The sequence below is a fragment of the Eptatretus burgeri genome, chromosome 1 (assembly GCF_056783735.1).
Source record: "Eptatretus burgeri isolate ZD-2024b chromosome 1, Ebu_testis_v1, whole genome shotgun sequence".
Taxonomy (NCBI): Eukaryota; Metazoa; Chordata; class Myxini; order Myxiniformes; family Myxinidae; genus Eptatretus; species Eptatretus burgeri.
In genome coordinates this window covers 56,838,720-56,862,800 of record NC_140961.1, presented here as the reverse complement: position 1 = coordinate 56,862,800, position 24,081 = coordinate 56,838,720, and the positions used below count along the sequence as shown (strand labels likewise).

General features: G+C 43.8%; 1 long non-coding RNA gene across 1 annotated transcript in view; it reads right to left on the bottom strand.

The window, feature by feature from the left end:
• Positions 1 to 23,662, bottom strand: part of LOC147034543 (uncharacterized) — an 83,115-nt gene extending 59,453 nt beyond the window's left edge. The window contains exons 1-2 of the long non-coding RNA XR_015059208.1: positions 23,441 to 23,662; positions 13,873 to 13,932 (exon numbers count right to left, since the gene is read on the bottom strand). This is a non-coding gene — a long non-coding RNA (uncharacterized LOC147034543). The remainder of the gene's footprint in view (positions 1 to 13,872; positions 13,933 to 23,440) is intronic.
• Positions 23,663 to 24,081: the final 419 nt, after the last annotated feature.

The following is a 24,081-nucleotide window of genomic DNA, read 5'->3' as shown; positions in this document are numbered from 1 at the left end:
TTCTGGATTCTCTGCTTTCAGCTGCACAATTGTCTTATAGGTTGGCATGTCACCTACGAGATAGGAGAATGGAATACTCTTCTCCCACATAGCTGCAAGTAGTTTCACCATAATATTGTTGTGGTTGACCAAATTCGCAAACCACCATTCAGGTCCCTCAGGTGAGATATCTCGGTAAGTATATGTGTAGTTAGGCCCAAACCCGTTGTCTAGAGGGAATAAATGTCATTTACTCGGGCTGCGACTCTTCAGGATAGCCGTTTTTCTTTTACTATCTTTATTTTGGACCAGCCGCCATTATTACCACCACCAACCACGTCTCAACAGCCATCACAACAACCACCAACCACAACGCCGCTTCACAACAACCACAACGCCGCTTCACCACAACCGCCACGACCTTTACCGTCACAACTCGCCACCATCGCATCCACACCATCTCGCGCCACTCGTGGGCACCGATGCTGGACTCGTGCGGGGCGCGCACCGAGCAGCATGTTCAAAAACATCACGGACTTTCCGCAGAAAACGGATCAAAAACGACTCACGCCCACTTTTGTTCCGTCCAATCGGTGAGCGAGGGGCAATTTGGCCCCGCCTCCAGGGCGTTGGAGGGCGGTCGCTATATGCAAATTCATGGATCAAAAAGCATTCACGCCCACTTTTCCTCGGGCAAATGGGGAGCCAGCAAGAGAGGTGAAGGGTCGGAGGCAGAGGGTCAAGGGTGAAAGAGCGAAGCCACGGGGCTTATATAAGCGGCTGCGTTCGTCAGTCAAGGCAGTTGGAAGTTGAGTTGAGTGTGCGGAGTTCAAGAGAGTCGTCGGTGGAGCTGGAAAGAAGTGGTACTAGTCAGAGTGAAGAGGACGGAGCTGTGGAGAGGTGACGGCGGCGAAGGCGGACGAGGGGGTGCTCGCGTCGGTGCCGGGAGCGGCACAGGGAGAGGCCAGCAACGCGACCGAGGTGGAGGAGGAGACGCTCGCCGCGGGACCCGAGACAGGGTTATATCCTCCTTCCCCCGAGCATCAGCAACCCCCTCCTGTTTCCCCCCGTGCTGAGATAGTGCGACAAAGGGGGTCCCCTTCCCACCCCCTACCAGACACTGTCCGCGAGGCCCGCGGAGTTGAGGCACCACCGCCGCTCCGCGTCTCATCATCAGACGGGTAGGCCCGACACGGTCTCGGCCCCAGGCCCACCTACCCCCCTCATCCTGGAGGGTGGTTTTCTTTTCTTTTGCTTTGGGAATATGTGTTGTCGGCGCCGTCTGTGAAGTAAAATTGTATAAGTGTTGCCGTGTGCCCGGTAGTCGGATAGATCTGCATTGTTGCATTTGCTTTTTGTGTAATATTGCATTGTCTTCTTCTTTTACATGTGCTTTTGGTGGAATTGTATATGTGTGCTTTCCGTTCATCGCGAAATAAATGTGCTTATTGTTGAACTGTTTTCCCGCTTCGCTTAGTCTTTTCTTTCATTGAATCTCCATCTTGCTTCACGTAAAGGGTTGGTCGTGGGCTAAAACGCCCGATAATTAATCGAACCGTCGAGGCCGACGAATAACACCGCTCGGTTATCCCGATAGTACGGAACGGGTCGCTTAAAGTGGTTCGTGTCCGAAGTCGACCTGCGGCGAGGTGCGATCGCCCGGTCTACCCTCCGTGTGGGTACTTAGGTAGGTCGAATTTGGCGAGCAACCCTATCCCACGCGTGGGCCGATTGGCACGATCGTGGTGAGACCGAAAGGTCCACCTGTGACTGGTTCCCGGCGTTAGTCCGAGAGGGTCACGACTGGATTGTCCGTCCGGTGGGCGACGTGCCGCGATTCGAGTTACGTGGCCGTCCGCACGCCGGCGGGCGCGAATCCGCAACAATATCATGCACGACTGATTTGTTTGGAGGTTCATTGTAGGTAGTGTGATAGTATGGCCTGCTCCTTTTGATTGGTGGATGATGGCAGGACTGGGCACTGCTGTATGCTGGAACATATTGCTTATCAGGAGCTGGTCTTGTTCCATGGTTATCTGCTCGAGATTGTGCATGTATCACAGAATGAGCACGTTGCGGGTTCAAGCCATCCACAGGTGGATCTACCTTCTCCTGAGCTGGTGGTTCACTCGTACTACCAGGAGGACACCTGTATTGCTGGACCTGTGTTAGATTGGCGCACTTTTGTGTCAGCTGTGCAGAAATTTCTTTCTTCACAAGCTTTGAAGGAGGATCCTTGTTAGGTTTCTTCTCATAGTCCTGTGGCTGTACAAACATGACGTTTGTTCGTTGAGCCCCTGATGCATTGCCTGTCATGGTATCAATGTTGAAGTCATCATTGTCAACAACCACGATGGCTGGTTTGCCATCTGAAATCTCCTGTGGGCAGGTTCCCGATGCGTTAACATCCATTAAGCCCAGTGATCATAGAGGAGCAGAGTGTCTGCATAGCTGATGCAAACACCACTCTTGTGTAAAGTATCTACCAGCTCTTTACTTCTGGTCATACCATGTACAGCTGTTACCCCCATGTTTATAACTGCTGTGGTGCGCTGTCCCGTGATGTAGTAGTAGATCATCGAGGCGAGACTGAGAGTACTGGGGCTGATGTTGGGAGTTTTTCTGTCAGGTTGCTTCAGCCAGGTCAACAGCTGTATGAGCAACTCACATACCTCTTCAGCTTCTTCTAGATTATCTACTCGGGGTGGCCAGCGGACAGAAGATGTATTCTTTACCTTCTTGGAAATTCTTCGGGCCATGTTCTGCAGGAGCTGCTCATCACTGAGGCCAAGGGATGACATTACTTCCTCAATGTAGTCACCTCCACCACAAACATCATAGACCAACTCACTCTTGCTCCTTTCACTTCTTTCTTCGAAACCAATACTGTGTTGATACTCCTTAATTAGCAATTCCTTGATATAGGAAGATTTGACATCACCTACTGAATATCCATAGTCACTTACAATACGTTTGTAATCTTCTAGAAGAGACTAAGAACGGATTTCATGCTCATTAAAGATGACCAAGTCCACATGTCTGAAAAAACACACTCCTGGCTTCTGGAAGAGACACACTCTGTAGGTGCATCGCATCTTCAGGCTTCAACTGTCTGTGACTGATGTACTTCTGCCAACAGGTATGGTGGTACATGATATCATTTGCAAAAGGATCTGCCAATGCTGATGTTGATTCAATAAGCCGAGTCAAACGATCTCTCAGCTGCCTATCTTCTTCGATCGGGATAGGATGGCGTCTGAAGGCTCGCCATGCTGATTTAGTATTGATTCTAAAGAGCTTGCTGCGTGATCTGTTTGGGTACTTGGTGTCCTCACCTTTCATAGACCAAAAAAACTTCGTTTTATCATGGAGAGGTCCACCCATTGAGGAACGCAGACGCTTGGGTGATAAATGGGTCTCTGGATCATCATCACACCGTTCTGAAGCAAGAGTTTGACTGAAACTCTGGGCAATGTCACTTTCTTTCTCTTTGCGTTTTCTGGCTTTCCCGAGGTTGGACGATGATGATAGTGTGATATAACGTGAATCGTGCACATAGTAACCAGTTGGCCCTTTATCCCATGCAGTGTTGTTATGAACATCACCAAATTTGTCCAGTCATATCCAGTTTTTTGATTTCGCTTGCATAATAGTATCAGCAGCATTGCAAGGCTTTCGACATTTTAGCATGCATTCATAAGACATGACTGGTAACAGGAAACGGCTTTGAAGTAGCGTTTATCCTTTATACTGATGCCTCAGTAATGCAGAGCAAGATGCATGCAGACCTGAAAGTATAAAACCAACGTCTAATTTGAAACAACATGCCAGGCTTTTATCCTCAGATGCAGTGGTATCCTCAGATGCTTTTATATTTTTATCCTCAGATGCTTTTTGTTTTTATCCTCAGATGCAGTGCTATCCAACAGCACACATGCAGGTAGACCTCAAAAATACAAAAGTACATGCACGTTATTTAATAAAAGTATGAGGCATATGCAGCTCAGCGCTGTTGGCAATGACATTTACAAACTATTTTTTCAAGATGGCCGAGGGTGGCCATCTTGGTATTGCTGCTCATAACGAGATCAGACACATAACTGATATTAAATATGAAATCTTTGATCCAAACAACCCCAGAAAGCATATATGCTGATCAGCACTGAAGGCCAAACCATTGAAAAACCAATTTACAATATGGCGGGTGGCGGATATCTTTGATTTGGAGGCCATAACGAGGACGGATCATAAAAGTGATATTAAATATGAATTCCACGACCCCAAAAACCCCAGAAAGCATATGCTGATCAGCACTGTCGGCCAAACCATTGAAAAACCAATTTACAATATGGCGAGCGGCGGACATAATGAGGTCGGATCATAAAACTGATATTAAATATGAATTCCTCGACCCGAAAAACCCCAGAAAGGATATGCTGATCAGTACTTTAGGCCAAACCATTGAAAAACCAATTATCAAGATGGTGGGTGGCAGCCATTTTGGTTTTTGGCCCCCCGCGGAGTTAGCCCACACTTTAGCGAGGGTCACCCCAGCTATTTTTTCAAATTAACCCTCATAGAAGACAAATCCATTGAGAAACAAACCTTCGCTCTCCATGGTCACGGAAGTTCTCCAGATGACCCAACTATTTGTTCTCAACTATCCCAATGGTGGGGAAAGAAAGCATCTCCACACAAATTATGTAATATACAATGAATGATTTTAATACTCAGACAATAATGCATGTAAAAACAGCAAATTATAAGAATACACAAGTTTGTATCCCATCCTTGTCAACTTTAAAAGTCAGTGTTCACCTATGCTGCCTTTTATAGCTTCCTCGATGGCCAGAAATCGCCATAACTTAATGCAGTGAGATCATCCATACCAAGAAACTGGACACTCTCATCTCAGTCCAAAGAATGGAACAGAAAATATTTACTGCTGAGGATGGGGAAACGGGATATGGAGAGTTACCAAAAAGGGGCCTATAATAAATAAAAAAGTGAGGGAGGACAACTGGAAAGCATGGGCTTGTGGGGCAAGTCAACTAACTGACAGTCAAACAAAGGCATATTGCTCTCAGGTTTTCTAACAGTACAAATACAAAAGAGCCATAGTTTCTTTAAAAACGTGCACATGACCCCGAACATCCCTCTTTTTGTATGTGCATTGCAACACACACACACAACTCAATCCTCAAAGCAAAGGTTCATCAGAATTCCTTTGTGTCTTTCTCAAAGTTCGCTGCAATCTCGACCCTGCTTTGGCGATGGGCCAAGATTGTATCAATGTCCAGGTTCTCAAATCCTGCTCTGCTGCTATTGCTTCTCCTGTATCTACACTAGTCAGTATATCCTTCTATGTTTGCTGCCTCCTATCTATCTGGATGTCAGCCAACATCACTGATAACCACAAGAAGGGTGCAAAAACAGATCCAATCAAATCAAGAGCAGTAAGCTTACCTATAATTATAAGCAAAGTCATGGATTCTATCATTGCTGATGATGTCATCTTTCCCATTTTCAACCAACCTAATCTCTGACCATGAGATTTGATTCAATCTCAGGCACTTAACTCTGGATGGACATACCTGCTACTCCTTTCTTGGCCATTGGTGGAAGCCCAACATTTCAAGCAGTCCAATGTAGTCCCCTTGGATGGATGGATATATATATATATATATATATATATATATATATATATATATATATATATATATATATATATATATATATATATATATATATATATATATATATATATATATATATCGGGCATTCAACACAGTCGGGCATCTAGCTTTTCATATTTTGTATATTTACAGGAGTGAGGCTTGTGTAAGAGCTTGCCAACCACTTGGCTTATGGTATACTACAAGGCCATCTGCAATCCTGAATTTTGACTTCCTCCACTCAGAGGGTCAATGAGTTGTGTTCAATGAAACCTAAGAATTATCTTCCAGTGGTGGCTGGAGTTCCGAAAGCCAGGGTCTTGGACTGAATATTGTTTCACATGTGTATAAACCACCTCCATGATGCTCTTGAAAAATTTATCTCTTCATTTTGCAGGTGACTACACATCGTGACATTAATACTAAGTACCCCATTTGAGTAATAGACAGACAGCAGCATCACTCTCTGCTGATCAGAAAATGATTAGCCACTGGTATGATTAATGGAATATGTCATTCGATCCTGGACAATCTTCGTCTCACCATCAGTCACTCTTGAAAGATTGGCAAATGAACCAATCTATCTGCTTCCATGGTCAGCCACTAGAATATGTTCAGTCTCTTGAACTTCTCGGCATCACGATCAGCCCATGACCTCTCCTGAGGTGATGATGAAGAAAAGATAATCTGTCAAGCCAGCTCCAGGCTGGGAATCCTCCCAAATATTTCCTTCAAAATATCGGAGTTATTCACAACCTACAACACCTTCATCCATAGGACAAAGGAGTACTGCTCTTCCTTATGGCCTGGCACCCCAGCATCACTTCTGTCTCTCATTCATTGTGTGGAATCGAAAGTGTTCAACATTATTGGAATATCCTACATTGAGACTGAATAACAATATCTGTTGCTCCCCCATCACAGGCAGTTTTTGTTTGCCCTCTTTTCCGGTCTCTGCTCTCTCAGCCCTCCTACCCTCCCGAGAAACCGCAGGATGCAAAGCACAATTCCAGTAACCCTAAATATTGTTGCATTGATGGGTCTGACTAACATTACCTATTGTGCCAGAAGCTTTTGCTCCTTCTGAAAATCACTAAGCTTGCCAAATTCACACTGTGTTCAATAAGCTGTTCTTTATATGTTACAAAACTCCAAGAATTGCTCCATTCCGAGGCCAAACTTGGCCGCGCAATGAGCAGCAGGGAAAACGTCTCGTATGATAAAAAGGTATCATCAATTAAATCCGACGTGGGGACAGTCAAGACAAGAAAACCCAGACAGATCTGGCATACAAGGACAACAAATGAGAGAGGTGAGGAAGAAAAACCTAAGTTATGCACAATAGGAAATTTATATAGCCTGACCCCCTCATGCCATCGTTTACCAGACTCGCACAGCAATGGGGACCAAATTGGACAATGGACACCACCACAATGGCTTGGTCATGTGGGTCAGCACTGCATGGATAAAGTACTGCTCAAGGAGTGATGGAGCCCTGGAAAAGGCAAGGGGGGAGGCAAGATGACAGTGACATCTCTTCCTCGGAGGGAGAAGCAAAGACAGACAAAGATGTTGACATTGCCATGTATAAAGCTCAACTGCCTTATGAACTGCCATGCCTTATGAACTTTGGAACTGCCCTCATGCACAATGAGTCTGTTATTTGACACTCACTGATTGTAAGTGGGGTCATCTTTTGGGATGTCTCACCTCGTGGGATGGCCCTGAACAAAAGCATTCCACCTTCCCCAATGGCTCCACAGCAGACCTCGCCGCCATGGCTTGTGTGGCTCACCAGCCAAACAGTTTGTAATGGTCGTTCCTCCAAAAGTGCAATGTGATTGCCAGTGTACCTTTGGTGTTAAATGCCCAGTGCCCCAAGACCTCATCCAGCCTCGCCTGATTTGCAGGAGGTTTTACACAACAACCTTACTCTATACCATCTTAAAATTAACACTCACTGCCTCCCACGCACACGTTTTACAATATGACATACCCTGGTCCATGCATCCGCATCGGTGAGATCACTCTTGAAACAGGGAAAATGTCAATCTATTCTTACCACAATCTAGCTTTGGATCCCCCCACCCACCTTCCATGAAACAATATTGTACAATCCAACCAATTGGATACCTAAACTCTGTCATTCCTCACTTCTCCTGTTTGTGGAACTACTTTCCATAGACTGTTCTACCCTAATCTTCTGTCATGGGCCTCAATCAGGCATTACCATCTCATTTATTCTCTCATCATTACTCACAATCTTTATTACCCCATTAAGATTTCCTCACCCAACCCTCTTACTTGCAGTTGTCAGTGAATTTCCATCCCTCCTATCTCTCTCCTCTTCTCCTGTTTGTTCATTTACTTGCTTATTGAGTTCAAACCTAGCCCTGTTGCCCCATTGTCAGTTCCTTCTCTTGATGACCTCACTCTTTCATGATGCTCCAACTTATAAAGAAAAACAAACAGATATTTGCTTCTCGGCATCGGTTTGTTTTATTAATATTTGAAATATGGCTATGATACTATTGTGTGTTTGCATTCACTCTGCTATGTTAGCATTAATTCTGCATGCCAACACCCTCCTGACACTATCGTCTCAAACACCCACCCACCCCCCCACCTACACCCCCACCTACCCCCCCTCCACCCCCCACCTACCCACCCCCTCCCCAGGACTGTTGCATATCCTGCATTACATGTTGTGCACATGCTTTCTTTAGTCTTCATGCAGGCTTTACTGCTCAAGTTCACACAAGTCCAGCAGTGGCCTCCGATACACACATCTCATGGTAATATCTATTTACACAGATAGGACCTTGGCAATAGCCGTTGCTGCAGGCATTGCTTGGCTTAATTGTCTTTCTCGACTTCCTGTGGAGAAAACTAGTATTGTGTTAAGAAGTAAAAAAAAAAAAAAATCATCTGGCATTTCAGAGTAAACTACCAGTTTCGTTTCTGCGTTGTAAGATTCTGACAAAAGAAAATGCAGACAAGACAAAAGTATGCTACAATCTCATACAGCAAACACATGAAGCAAATTCCATAAAATAAACTCGATACATCTAAATGATACATGGAAAGTCAACACATCAAATTGCTCACATAACATCTCACCACCCCATCCTCAAACCCAGCTCATTACAGGAGAGATTCGTGATAAGTTTATGTCCACACATTTATTTCCCATTCACGGTATTTGTGAAGGAAAAAAAGATTTTGTTTCCTTCCTTATATTATTTTTCATTTATACAAAATAAACTCCAAACTTCTCCGATATTCTGCTGTTCTCAGAAACAAAATAATACTCTGTTTGGCCAAAGCAATGATAATTGCAAGGGGTTCTTTGGTAGTGTAGACATAAATCGTGAAGACCAATTTTAAATGCAAACTTCGTGTCTGGTGGGGAAGTGGAAATTGGGTGGTTGGATGAGGTTTCAGATTTGTATTCACATGGTGTTTACTGGGAGTAAGCACGATCAAAATTTCGCCCATATTTGTGCATGCAATATAACTGGAGGATGACTTTCTCATCAACAGAGTATGAAATTCCCGCACGACCATAATGGCTTAACAACACTAACACATTGGAAGAACATTGTGCTAATCTTTCCAATATGGTGTTAGCATTAATAGATTTGGACAGGGGTAAACATCACTCATCATGAGACTGGTGTTGAGCCCTCCAGAGAAACAAATCAACCCACCAAGTCCTCGTCAGTAAAGCAGGCTAGTAATAAAACTGTCACGATGGTAGGGGCATACACAGCTTCCAGTGGTATTGATGGAAAATTTTTGAAACCAGAACAAAACATGGCATAAAAAAGCAGCACAACTCTGAAATTGAACAAAGACAGTACGAAACAGAGCAGCATAGTATTCATGGTGTCAGCAGAAGTGACAATGACAGTAGCAGCAGCAGCAGGTGTGATCAAAGAGAGAGATGAATACTAATAAAATAGAGGATGTGAATGTGATGCCGATTAATGGACAACCCACACCCTTTTGAATGCAAAACAAAAAGTGAATCAATTAAACTAGAAAAAAGAACAAATTGAGCACTCAGAAAACCAATACCTAAAAAGCCCAAATAATTCAAATTACCTTTATAAGTGTTGTTACAATATTATATATTCAATCTAAAACAATAACGAAGAAAGAATGTGGTCGATATAATGATTAGCGAAGACATCAAAATCCAACAAGGAAACAATGAAGCGACAAAAATAGATCATAGTAAATGCAACAGGAGCACCCCAGGCAAAAATGCTTCCATTAGAAATGTAGTATATGATAGTTGTACTCTCATGTACTCGAGTAGGCTGCAGATAATTACTACAGGAAAGGAAAAAAAAGGAATTTTTGCCTGGGTAGAATCATACAAAAATACAAACAAATCACCAGCAGCAAAAGAAAATCCGAAAGTTGAGAACAGGATAAAATAGAGGAAGACAAACAATCACAACTCATTGGTATGATAAACTGAAAATAGGAATGACAAACAAACTGAAAATACAAATTATATCACAAAAGAAAAACTCGAACGACACTCAGTAGAGCCCGTACCTAATCCAGGTTCAACAGTTTGGGTTTTGTATCCCACTGATAGGCCAGATCTGGATCCAGATCTTCACCAAAAACTAATCAATTCGTCCTTGTCAGACACCCAGCCTGTCCACCAAGTTTTTTCCGAATCCGTTTGAACTTTTCGTGATGTTGTACTACATATCATTTTTGGCCCTATATATCAACAGTGAAGAATGACTTTAAAAAATTCTAGTACCTGGATCTTCACCAAAATCTAAACATTTAAACGTTGTCATGCACTCAAACCTGTCCACCAAACTTTTTTTAAGATATCCTGATCACAGACAAAGAAACAGCTAGACAGGGGTGAAATTATAACCTCTGTCGACCTTTGATGACAGAGATAAAAAATAAGAGAAAGCAAAATACAGACAACAGCAAAATTACTTGTTTGAAGATCATCAAATTAAATTGTAGCAAGAATTGATGAAAAAGAAAAATGTCACCGCATTCCCAGTAAAAGGCAAAGTTTAAAACATCTGGAAAGGAATCTTGGAATACCAAAAATAATGCAGAATTGTACAATGCATTGAAAACCTAAAATTATTGAATTATAAATACAGGACCAATATGAGGGAGTAATTGAAAATGAAAAAAAAATATTGACAATTCTCAAAAAAGAGGAAATTTTTAAAAAGTCCTCAACCAGATGGAGTGCAGTTTCAGGTTAAAACAATTAGAAATTCTTTACAATAACTATGCTCGGTGCTTCAACAAACTCATCCAATTTAAAATAGCTTATCCAGAAGCATACATTTTTCGCAAAAGGCAACATTTTCTACATACTAAAATGCACACCAATAATCTACAAACAATGATGTTTTAAAAATTGAAACATGCAATGGAGAAGAAAGATAGGGGTTTTTTTGTATACATAGTTGAAGCTTGTGGAAGAGCTAGTGCAATGAATGGATGAGGACATAACTGTCAAAAACAGGATGCAAAAAAAAGCATGAATGGTGTAGACAAGATGGATACAGAAGGAAACTCCAAGGAGGGAAAATTGGAAAATTGCAAGGTGGGATTTGGGTGGGATTAATGGGGGTATAAAAGATCATGGTTTTGGATTAGGGATGATCTGAGATGGTGGTAAATAGCTGTTTTGAAGACCTGGAGGGCAGAATGAGATTGAAGGGGATATGGAAGTTCATTCCACAGGTGGGAAAGAAAGAGGAACAAATGAGTGGAGGTGAGCAGTGATCCTGGATTTAGGTAATTTCATTTTGGTGGACCATGTGAGCCCTGCAGAAACCTGGGGGGGGGGAGGGGAACAAAGCATGGAAAGAGTAGAGGGTGCAAGACCAAAAAGGAGGTGGTAGAAGACAGGGAGACCACCGACCTGTCTGCGATGGTGAAGTGATAAGCCCATATACTCAGCTTTATCGAGGGAGATTTCATTAATCTTAAAGGCCTTGGTTTCCACAGGTTTACACATCAACATTCACAAAATGATGGTGATGGTAAGTGGTGAAGAAGGATAAAGGAAATACAGTGGACAATGGCCTTGTTCAATGTGTGGAAAAGTTGTTGGAAGGAAGTCAATTCCTCAATTCAAGGGAGGCAGTACGTTATAGATGGTATCACAAAAACTGCACTGGTATCACTGGAAATTTGTTCACAAAACCCGTGATTTTCAAATGTAAAGTATGTGTGGATCAATCATTTCAAGGTTAAGATGAAAAACAAAAATAAATGTTCCTGAACTCAGAATTTAATTCAGAAAATGTCAAAAGTTTGTTACATTGGAGACATGAAAGAGTCATCATGAGCAGCACAAGTTACCAATATATAAAGTATAAAGTCAGCCTGGAATAAGTGGAGACAAATAGGTGGTATCATGAACTACAGAAACATTTAATAAACTGTAAAAGTTAGAGTTTATAGAGTATATATATATATATATATATATATATATATATATATATATATATATATATATATATATATATATATATATATATATATATATATATATATATATATATATATATATGATCGGTATTGATGGGTGGAAGCAAAATATGGACAATGCAGAGCAAAAAATGTAAAAATAATGGGAAGAGAAAATAGAGAAGAAAAAAAAAGATATGTCATGTTGGGTTTGCACAACACTGATGCATTAGATAGATCCATAAGGAGGAATGCCATCATTTGACCAACCACTTGAAAAAGGGGGAAAATCATGGTAAAATGAATGTTGTTGTTGTTGTTTTTGGTGTTGATGCTGATGATGATTTAGCCAGGGGTGTTCAAGGTTGAACCCCCAAAATTCAGGTTTACTGTCCATCTCTACTCTACTGTTCCTATTCTTAAGTTTATGGAACTACCTTGCTCAAGCTATTCCATTTCACTCTTCCCTCTCTTGCTTCAAGCAGGCAGTGCAAACAAATCTTACATGTATATCTGAAAAAACAAAATTTCCCTCTCGTGGACAGGATCTTGCTGCTACTATGGTTGGCAGTGAGTGCCCCGGAAGCAGCAGGGGAGAGTGCAATCTATATGTGGGGAAAATTGCATGTCCAGCCTGTGGGTTTCCCAGATAGCTCAGATGGCAGAGCACTGGAGTGGTTCACCAGAGGAGCTGGGTTTGATTCCTGGTTTGGGCATGTAATTTTCCCACATTTACATATAATATTTGTGTGCCTGTTCATTTTCAATCCAAATACTATTGTATCTCATGGTGAAGCCTGGTGTTGGCCAAGCGGTTAGCGTGGCTGACTTGGGATCCTAGGATCCTGAGTTTGAGCCCCGTTTTTCCACTGAATTAATACCAGGTGGGGTTGACAGACTGTCATCTTTCTGAGGTTGGCAAAATGAGTACCAGTGTACTGGGAAAAAGGGACACTGCATCAGCAGCATAGCCACGTCCCTAACCAATGATGCAACCAGCAGCCATAAGGCTGCACTCGAGAGAAAGAAAGAAATCTCATGGCAATACCCACCTACATGTGCAATCTTTTCTGCCTCACTATCATGGTCCATGAATCATGAAAGTGAATGGAGCAAGGAAATGAAACATGTAAAGGTAAACAAACAAGACTAATTTAATTAAGTGAGCTCATTAGAGTGAAAAAAAAACTTGCTAAATCATGTATATTATTAGCTCGTGCTCTTGGCCCTAGTGTGATGCCAAATTGACCAATAAAAAGACCATGTGACAGAGTGGTAATGCCAATTGTAACCTGCAATCTAATGATTGTATGTGATGTAAATTGTGTGGATGTATCATAATGAGGAATGTGTGTGTGAGGATTGTCATGTACCATTGTAAATTTAATTGTGAGCATTGTGAATTATGTGCATGAGCAAGTCAAATGCATTTTATGTGTTGACAATGATGAAATAGCAACAAGAGGTATGTATATACAATACATACATGTGGACATAGTTCATGCATGTGAGACATTTATCAACAAAAAATAAGAATTGGAGTTAATTTGTTTGTTTGTCCGTTTCCATATGCATATGACATTTTGTGTATGAAAGTGAGAGCCATTAATGGCAACAGTCCACTTCGGTTCTGAGAATCTTAGCCATGAGGGACATTCATCAAAGGAAGGATTAGTATTCATGGCAGATGTTTGAAATTTCTATGTATTTTACATATTTTATTATGGGGGATCTTCACCTATGAGGGATGATTTTGATGGCTGCAGGGCTCCCTTATGACTGAAGTTGATTGGAGTTACTGGAAGAAAAAAAAAACTGTATTTCAACATTTAATGTCTGTCTGATCAGTCGAGTGAAAAGTTGCCAACAGCACAAGCTAATATGCCTGACTTAGTAAGTTTTTCACTTTCACCTGACTAAGTGGGCTCACGTAATTTTTCATTCATTATACATAATTCATCAGTCATATTAGCACACATTGTTAATTGCCGGTGGCATTTTATTGTCTAGTTTGTATACTTGTGATTTACATGTTGACAGCAAAAGTCTAAATGTCATTATATTAAATTTACAACTGGACAGAAGTGAAAACATTTTAACAAAGAAACTATAAGTAAATATTGTGAAAATGTCTATTATCATTAAACAATTGAAATAAATATAACTATAAATATAACTGTTTAATACATGACCATGAAGAGTGTCCATTTATTAGTCCCCTACCAGTTTCACCAGAGGGGACTATATGATTGCTTTCAGTCTGTCCGTCCGTCCCTTTCAAACTTTTTTTTTCGCATACCCGATACCATATTCAACTGAAACTTGGTTCATGACTTTATTATGATAAGTTCTGAAAAGGTTCGAGTTTCAGGGCATTTCATCTATTTTCACGGAGTTATGCCCTATTTTTTGGACTTAGGCAATATCACATCGACAAAGCCTGGTGTTGGCGCAGTGGTTAGGGCAGTGGCTTGGGACCCAAAAGGTCCTGAGTTCAAGCCCCGTTGGGACACTGAATTAATATATGTATGTATGTATGTATGTATGTATATATATATATATATATATATATATATATATATATATATATATATATATATATATATATATATATATATATATATATATATATATATATAAACCAAGTCGAAAACACCAGGGGGTTGACTCAGCCTGCCATCCTTCCGAGGTCGGCGAAATGAGCACCAGTTGTACTGGGCCCGGTGTATGCCCCGGTTAGAATAGGTGTACCATATCCATGTGTGTCGTAAGAGGCGACCAGGGTTGCGTCAGGAAGGGCATCCGGCGTAAAAACCTAAGCCAAATCATTATGCGGACAACAAAACGAATTTCCATACCGGATCGGTCGAGGCCCGGGTTACCAACGATCGCCACCGGTACCGGTGGTCAGCAGGGTACCAGTGGAAATTGTGCTACTGCTGGGCGAAGGAGGAGAAGGAGACGGGGAAGGCGAGTCCAGAGGCAGTGGGAGAGGGGGAAGGGTAGAAGTGTGGAGGTGAGAGTTGGAATTCTGAATGTTGGGACGATGACTGGCAAAGGGCGAGAGTTGGCTGATATGATGGAGAGAAGAAAGGTGGACATACTGTGTGTACAAGAGACCAAGTGGATGGGGAGTAAGGCTCGGAGCATTGGAGGTGGTTTCAAACTGTTCCACCATGGTGTGGATGGGAGGAGAAATGGTGTCGGGGTAATCCTGAAGGAAGATTATGTCAAGAGGGTATTGGAGGTGAGGAGAGTGTCTGACCGAGTGATGAGTGTGAAGTTGGAAATTGAAGGGGTGATGATGAATGTCATCAGTGCATATGCCCCACATATGGGGTGTGAGATGGAGTATAAAGAAGATTTCTGGAGTGAGTTAGATGAAGTGGTGGAGAGTGTATCCAAGGATGAAAGTGTGGTGATTGGAGCAGATTTCAATGGACATGTTGGGGAAGGGAATAAAGAGGATGAGGAGGTGATGGGGAGGTACGGTCTCAACAAGAGAAATGTGGAAGGGCAAATGGTGGTAGAGTTTGCAAAAAGAATGGAAATGGCAGTGGTAAACACGTATTTCAAGAAGAAGGAGGAACACTGGGTGACATACAAGAGTGGAGGAAAGTGCACACAGGTGGATTACATCTTGAGCAGGAGATGCAACCTGAAAGAGATTAGTGACTGTAAGGTTGTGGCAGGGGAGAGTGTAGCTCGACAGCATCGATTGGTGGTCTGTAGGATGACTTTAGAGGTGAGGTTGAGGAAGAGAGTGAGGGCTGAACCAAGGACCAGATGGTGGAAGCTGAAGGAGGAAGACTGTTGCGTGAAATTTAGGGAGGAGGTGAGACAGGCGTTGGATGGTGGTAAAGATGGGTGGGATGATTGGGCAACGACAGCAGAAGTTGTGAGGGAGATAGCTAGGAAGGTACTTGGTGTGACAACTGAACAGAGGAAGGAAGATAAGGAGACTTGGTGGTGGAATGAGGAAGTACAGGAAAGTATAAGGAAGAAGGGGTTGGCGAAAAAGAAGTGGGATAGTCAGAGAGATGAAGAAAGTAGGCAGGATTACAAGGAGTGGCGTCGAAAGGCAAAAAGAGAGGTGGCAAAGGCCAAGGAAAAGGCATATGACGAGCTGTATGAGAAGTTGGATACAAAAGAAGGGGAAAAGGATTTATACCGATTGGCAAGGCAGAGGGACGGAGCTGGGAAGGATGTGCTGCAGGTTAGGGTGATAAAGGACGCAAATGGGAATGTGCTGACGAGCGAGGAGAGTGTGTTGAGAAGGTGGATGGAGTACTTTGAGGAGCTGATGAATGAAGAAAATGAGAGAGAGAAGGTTGGAAGAGGTGGAGATAGTGAATCTGGAAGTGGGGTGGATCAGTAAGGATGAAGTGAGGACTGCTATGAAGAAGATGAAAAGTGGAAAGGCGGTTGGCCCAGATGGTATACCAGTGGAGGCATGGAAGTGCTTAGGAGAGATGGCAGTGGGGGTTGTTAACCAGATTGTTTAATGAAGTCTTGGAAAGTGAGAGGATGCCGGAGGAGTGGAGATTAAGTGTACTGGTTCCGATTTTCAAGAATAAGGGTGATGTGCAGAGCTGTGGAAATTACAGAGGGATAAAGTTGTTAAGCCACACCAAGAAGTTGTGGGAAAGAGTAGTGGAAGCTCGGTTGAGAGGAGAGGTGACGATCTGTGAGCAGCAATATGGGTTTATGCCAGGAAAGAGCACCACTGATGCGATGTTTGCTTTGAGAATGTTGATGGAGAAGTATAGGGAAGGCCAGAAAGAGTTACATTGTGTGTTTGTGGATTTAGAGAAAGCTTATGATAGGGTGCCAAGAGAAGAGTTGTGGTATTGTATGAGGAAGTCGGGAGTGGTGGAGAAGTATGTGAGGATCGTGCAGGATATGTATGAGGACAGTGTGACAGCGGTGAGGTGTGCGGTCGGAATGACGGACCGGTTTAAGGTTAAAGTGGGATTGTACCAAGGATCGACTCTGAGCCCTTTCCTGTTTGCAATGGTGATGGACAGGTTGACGGACGAGATCAGACTGGAGTCTCCATGGACTATGATGTTCGCGGATGACATCATGATCTGTAGGGAGAGTAGGGAGCAGGCTGAAGCGAGCCTTGAGAGGTGGAGGTACGCACTGGAGAGAAGGGAAATGGTAGTCAGTAGGAGTAAGACGGAGTACATGTGCGTAAATGAGAGGGAGGGTGGTGGTATGGTGCAGTTGCAAGGAGTCGAGTTGGGGAAGGTGGATTGGTTTAAATACTTGGGATCAACTGTCCAAAGTAACGGAGAGTGTGGGAGAGAAGTGAAAAAGAGAGTACAGGCAGGATGGTGTGGGTGGAGAAGAGTTGCAGGAGTGATTTGTGACAGAAGGGTAGCTGCAAGAGTGAAGGGGAAAGTATATAAGACGGTAGTGAGACCAGCTATGTTGTATGGTTTGGAGGCGGTGGCACTAACAATAAGACAGGAAGCGGAGCTGGAGGTGGCAGAGTTAAAGATGCTGCGATTCTCGTTGGGAGTGACGAGGATGGATAGGATAAGAAATGAGTATATTAGAGGGACAGCGCAGGTAGGACGGTTTGGAGACAAAGTGAGAGAGGCGAGATTGAGATGGTTTGGACATGTGCACAGGAGGGAAACGGAGTATATCGGGAGAAGGATGTTGAAGATGGAGCCGCCAGGCAGGAGGAGAAGAGGAAGGCCAAAGAAGAGGTTCATGGATGCGGTGAGGGCGGACATGCAGGTGGCTGGAGTGTCAATGGAAGATGTGGAGGATAGAGCGAAATGGAGACGGTTGATCCGCTGTGGCGACCCCTAACGGGAGCAAGCCGAAAGAGGAAGAAGAGAATATCACATCGACAGGGGAGATGTATTGCAAAGCAATTCTCGCTCTTGTTTACCATGCGTTGAATGATCCTTTCCAGGGTAAATACCAGTGCTGAGTGACATTAGGTGCAGTGCTAATCAAAAAACAATTGCAGTCGACTTCAGTTCTGAAGGACTGCGTGTCACCATTTTTCTCAGAGATGGCCAAAGAGATCTTCATCAAACACTCCGAGGTCCATCAGTGAGTGTTTTATAGACTAGACATATTTCTGAGAAAAGTGCATCCTTGGAAGCATTTTTCAGTAAAAGTTGGGAACATGACTTATTGACAATTTTGGGCACTTTCATGGGACAGGCACTACGATACCAGCACAATGCTCATCTATTTTACTTGTGAACAACTGTTAAGTTGTTAAGTTAACTGTTAAGTTGTTAAGGGCTTGTGTAGGCCTATACTAATGATTCATTCTTGTTTGCAGGCTACAATCGATTCCATGATTAGCTTGTAAAGGCCATCACCTGAAGACTACAGCCTGTGCATTTTCTTCCAAACGCATAAAGCCAGAAAAAAACCTGAGTGGAGCAACTGAACATGGACTCACAACACTCAGAAATGTAGCCTGTAGTAGAAAGAAGCTGAGGGACTCCAAAATATCGACTTAATTGATCGTATTGAGAATGCATTAGATTCTGCCACAGGCGTATCTCTTGTGTGGCACAGAATGTGCTATGACCACTTCATGGACAAGAGTAAAATAGAACGTTTTCAGAGGACTCAGACAGAGTATTCAACAGAGGGAGCAGGTTGCAGTTCAGGTGTTCCAGGTGGTAAGAGGCGGTCATTGTGAAAAAGTGTGCAGCCAGTCAACTGGAGCCTTTGCATTTTCTGTCAAACTGCAAATAAGAAGGAACTGATCTCTGTCATGACTAAGCAAATGAGTGATCAAATAATTCAAGACTCACATCTTGACTACAAAGTTGGCGTTCGACTGGCAGGAGTGATTGACCTAATTGCAGCTGAAGCCAAATATCATCTGCCTTGTCTTAGCGCATTTAACAGGTCTACCTCCAAAACAAAGCAGGAGTCAGCAAATACAGACTTTGCTATGATATGGCTTTGCCAAGAGCTCCATCAATCAGCTGACAAAGGAGATGTGATTCTTCTAGATGATGTATGGGAAAGGTAAAAGGAGCGAGCTGAGGAATCTTCAACCATGATTCAGCCGTCCTATCAAAGCAGAAGAGGAACATTCAAGGAAAAGTTGCAGTCACAACTTGGGGATATTTTCAATTTCTTTCAGCCTCTTGACAGTTGTATATCAGAACGAAAAACCGTATTGATTCCCACTAAGTACCAGCCAACAGCAGTTTGGGACTTCCGGTTCCAGGTTTGGAGCATCGACAGGTCTCCTTCAGGGCTCTCTGCTGACGATCTCAAAGTTAAGTTTGCGGTCGTTATCTGTCCCGTTTTAACTGTTTATTCTCTCACCTGCATGTTACTGTGTGTTCCTAGTTCAGTTTTGTTTCAAAAATCATGCTATTTTGTGAGATTTTGTCAACTTTGTCTTACCGGACGCTTGAGGCCTACCCTTTTTTTTTTTGTATACCTTGTCGAGGCTCGTATGAGAGCTAACACATAACTCATAGCAAGGGAGCATGAGACAAGAGGGGCGGGAGTGGACGGGACAAAACCGTGGGGAACAGACACATCAGGTGAACTGTGGAAGGGAGAGGGATGGGGATGGGACGGGGAACATGGCGAAGAGAAGATGGACATTACAGGGACTTTCACGAAGGAAAGCAGGGAAATTGAAGAAGTGGGAATGTGGTGGATTAACGGGGGTAGAAAAGATCGAGGTTTTGGATGGGGGAAGATAAGAGGTGGTGGTGAACAGCTGTTTTGAAAGCCTGGAGGGAAGAATGGGAAAGAATAGAGTGAGGAAGTTTATTCCAAAGGCAGGAAAAAAGAGGAATGAAAGAGTGAAGATGAGCAGTGATTCGTGATTTTGGTAGTTTTACCAGAAGGGGGTTGTTGGCGGACCTTGAGAGCCCTGTGGAAATGTGGTGGGGACAAATCGCAGAGAGAGCAGGGGGGGAGGGGGAAAAGGCTGGAGAAGAATCGGTAGAAGACAGAAAGACCACCGACCAACCTGCGCTGATTGAGTGATAGGCCCAAAGACTCAGCTTCATTGCGGGAGATGCCGATGATCTTAAATGCCCTGGTTTCGACAGCGTGAAGCCGAGAAAGGTGGGAGGCAGGAGCACCAGCCCAGAGGACAGAGCAGTACTCCATCAGGCTACGGACAAAAGCTTTGTAAGTGGTCAGGAGCTCAAGAGGGCTGAGGAAGGACTTTGCATGATGGAGGATTCCCAGTCGGCGACTGGCTTTTGAGGCGAGGTTGGAAATGTGACTTTCCTTGGAAAGGTCATGGCAGATATTGAGACCCAGAAGCTTGAAAGAAAAGACTTCTTCCAGAGGATTGTTGAGAAAGTGGATGGGGGGGGGGGGTTCTAAACCGTCCTTTCGAAGAGACATAGTGAGAGTGTGAGATTTGTCTGGATTGAAAGACATGTTGCACGTGTTGGACCAGTTTTCGATTTTATCCAGATCTGCAGTGAGCGAAGAAGCTGCTGCTTGCCGGTCTGAGGGATGACAGATGGTACGGCAGAGGGTGGAGTTGTCGGCCAAGAGAAATAGAGGATTTTCCAGAGAGTCGGAGAGATCATTGATGAAAACCAGAAAAAGAACAGGGCCCACAACGCTACCTTGAGGAACTCCAGCCTGCACAGGAAGAGGTGATGAAAGAACTCCATTTTGGGCCACACGTTGATTGCAACAGGAGAGGAAGTCTGCGAGCCATGAGTGGAGATGGCCTTGCATACCATGGGAAGAGATTTTGGTGAGTAAGGCAGGGTGCCAGACTGTGTCAAAAGCACGTGATATGTCTCGGGATATGGCTCGGATTTCCTGTCTGGCATTGAGGACCTCCATCCATTGATGGGAGAGCAGAAGCAGCATATCCAGGGTAGAGTGACCTGGTCTGAAACCAAATTGATGATTGGAAATCAAGCCATTGGAGAAGAGGAAGGATTTCATGTCTGAAGCGATGATGGATTCAATAACCTTGCTGATGATTGGGAGAAGGCTGATTGGTATGTAGTTACAGGGATCTGTTTTTGCACCTTTTTTATGCAGGGCAGTGATGTTAGAAGATTTCCAAGCAGATGGCAGATGACCTTGGGCAAATGAGAGGGTGAATAGAACAGAGAGAGGGTGGGCAAGAGCAGAAGAGCAGGCTTTGAGGACACGTGGGCTGATGCCGTCTGGACCGGTTGCAGAATCTGACTCGAGGTTTGAAAGCAAGCTCTCCACCTTGTCAGGAGAAAAGGATACAGAGTCCAGGGACAGATGGGTGCGACTGGGTAAAGTGGGTAGGGAAAGTGATGGGTTTAGGACACCAAATTTGCTGCAAACACCGAGTTTAGACATTCAGCTTTATCACGTGTGGAATCAGCAGTGCGGCCATTTGAGGTAAGGGAGGGGATGGAGGGGGAACATACACCAGAAACAGATTTGATTAAACGCCACCAGGATTTTGAGGAGGGAGAGAGGTTTGAGAGTTCAGACTTGAGATGAGAAAGGTGTTGTTTTCTGGCTCTCCTGAGGGTAGATACACACTTGTTCTGAGCTTTGTGGAAGGAACTGAGATTGCCCTCAGTTGGGTTTGCTTTCCATGAGGCAAAGGCAAGTTGTTTCAGGACAACTGCCTCGCCACAAGCTTCAGTAAACCAAGGGCAGGAGGAAGGGTCGGACAACTGAACACGAGAGGGCATAAATCTGTGCATGAGGGAGAGCAAGTTTCTTTGAAAGAATTCCCAGGATGAGTTGATGTTTGAGAAAATAGTGATAGGAGACCAGTCTGTAAGTTTGATGGCTGCTCGGAGACCCTGCCAGTCGGCTTGAGTGAAATGCCAGACTCGACGGTGGTTCTCTGATAACAGCCAGAGAGATGTCCACTTTGACAAGGATGTGGTCAGAAGAACCAATTGGTGCGAAGGAAGAGCAGCAGATATTGTCAGGGAAATTTGTCAAAATCAGATCCAGAAGAGATGGAGTACCATTGGTTGAGATCGGGAAGTTGACCGATTGAGTCAGTCCTAATGAGTCGCAGAAAGCTTTTGCTGAGGTGCCATGGCAGGTGAGAGAGGTACCCACACCTAGCCAACTGGCGTGATGACAATTGAAGTCACCACATAAGAGGAAGAGAGAGTTTGGATGAGAAGATAGAAGATGGTCCATGTTTTCGGATAGTGAGGTGTAGATGGAGTCATCACTGTTCGGTGGACGGTACAGTACACATATAAACATGAGGTGGGAGTGGAGGGGAAGCCAAAGCCAGAGGTATTCCTGGGGGTGTGGGAGTGAGAGCAGTGCATGGAGAGTGAGGAATAGAGTCTTTGATGAAGAGAGCAACACCTCCACCAGGACGAGGCTCAGGTCTGTCATACCGTAAGAGGGAGTAACCGGGGAGAGATACTTGGGAGTCAGACACGTCTTGGGAGAGGAAAGTTTCTGTGAGGCAGAAAATGTCTGGTTTGTCAGTGGCAACCTGTATGGAAAGATCTGATAGGTTTGAGCGAAGGCCCCGGATATTTGAGGTCCACACTTTTAATGAAGAGGTCGGGGAAGAGGCTTTGGGTGCAGGAGGTGGAGGGGGAGGGGGAGGGTAGGACAAGGGACGAGGGGGGGAGGTAAGGAGGGTTGTTGAAAGAGTGTGGGGTATTGCAGAATAGCGAGGGGAGGGGGCAGAATGAGGAGGAGAAAAGGCTCTGTGGTGCTGGGGGAGAGGGGGGACAAGAGACAAGGAAGAAGGCAGTTGAGCATTTGAGGAGGTGGAGTGAAGAGATGGAGGTGAGAGGGCAGTGGAGGGAGGCAGCTTGGTGGATGAGAGGGGGGCAACTTTGAGAAGGATGAGTGAGGGGGATGAAAGGTGCGAGAAAGGTGAGGGGGGAATTTTTGAGAGGCGAGAGGGAGGCTTGGAGGGAGAAGAGTGGGATGGTTGCTTTGAGAGTGAGAGTGAAGGGTGAGGGGTGAGGGGGGTGAGTTGGCAATGAAGTTGGAAAAAAAAGAATGGTTGATGGAAAGCGAACATCCATGGCAAACTGTGGTTTTTAAAAGATTTAGGTCAGAAATGCGATTTAACACAATTCTTGATGGATGCAATGAAGGTGAATTCAGAGAATGGAGAGAAGAAGCGCTGTAATAGTTGGATTATTTAGGCAAGGAATGAAGGAGTGCTCGAAATGAGAGCAGTCTGTTAAAATAGCAGAAGAGTAGTGCATTGTGAAACAGTAAAGAGTATCACATGTGTGACAGAGGAAGATGAAGCATTATAAGATCGTTTTTGTTGTTAATATTAATGTTTGAGAGAGTTCAACAGATTAGGTCATGGAAGTGTAGAAAAGGCCTACCCTTGAGGCTTGAGGCCTTCCCTTGAGGCCTGAGGCCTACCAGTTCCCCTCGGTGTACGATCGTGGTTTGTTTTTTCTCCCCATTACCTTCAATTTCTATTTCCCCAATTTCCTAACGTCCCCGATCACTCCCAACGAATCACTCTATTTCTTATCTTAAATCAAAAACAAACAACAAAAAAACCACTCCCTTTCTCCTTCCTCACTCACAACTCTCGATTATTCTTCTTCTTCTCCTCCTCCTCCTCCTCTTCTTCTTCTTCTCCCCCTCTTCTTCTTCTCCTACTATTCTTCTTCTACTCGTCTTCTTCTTCTTCCTCGGTTTTTTCTACAACACTTCCGTGAGCTAATCTGTTGAAAACTCTCAAACATTAATAACAATAATAAAAACGATCTCTTATCATGCTTCGTCTTCCTCTTTCACACGTGGGGTACTCTTTGCTGTATCATAATGCACTACTCTTCTACTATTTAAACAGACTGCTCTCAATTCGACTTTTCCTTCATACCTTACCGAAAAAATCCATCTGTTACAGCGTTTCTTCTCTCCATTCTCTGGATTCGCCTTTATTGCATCCATCAAAAATTGTGTAAAATCGCATCTCTGACCTAAAACTTTAAAAAAGCATGTTTGCTATGAA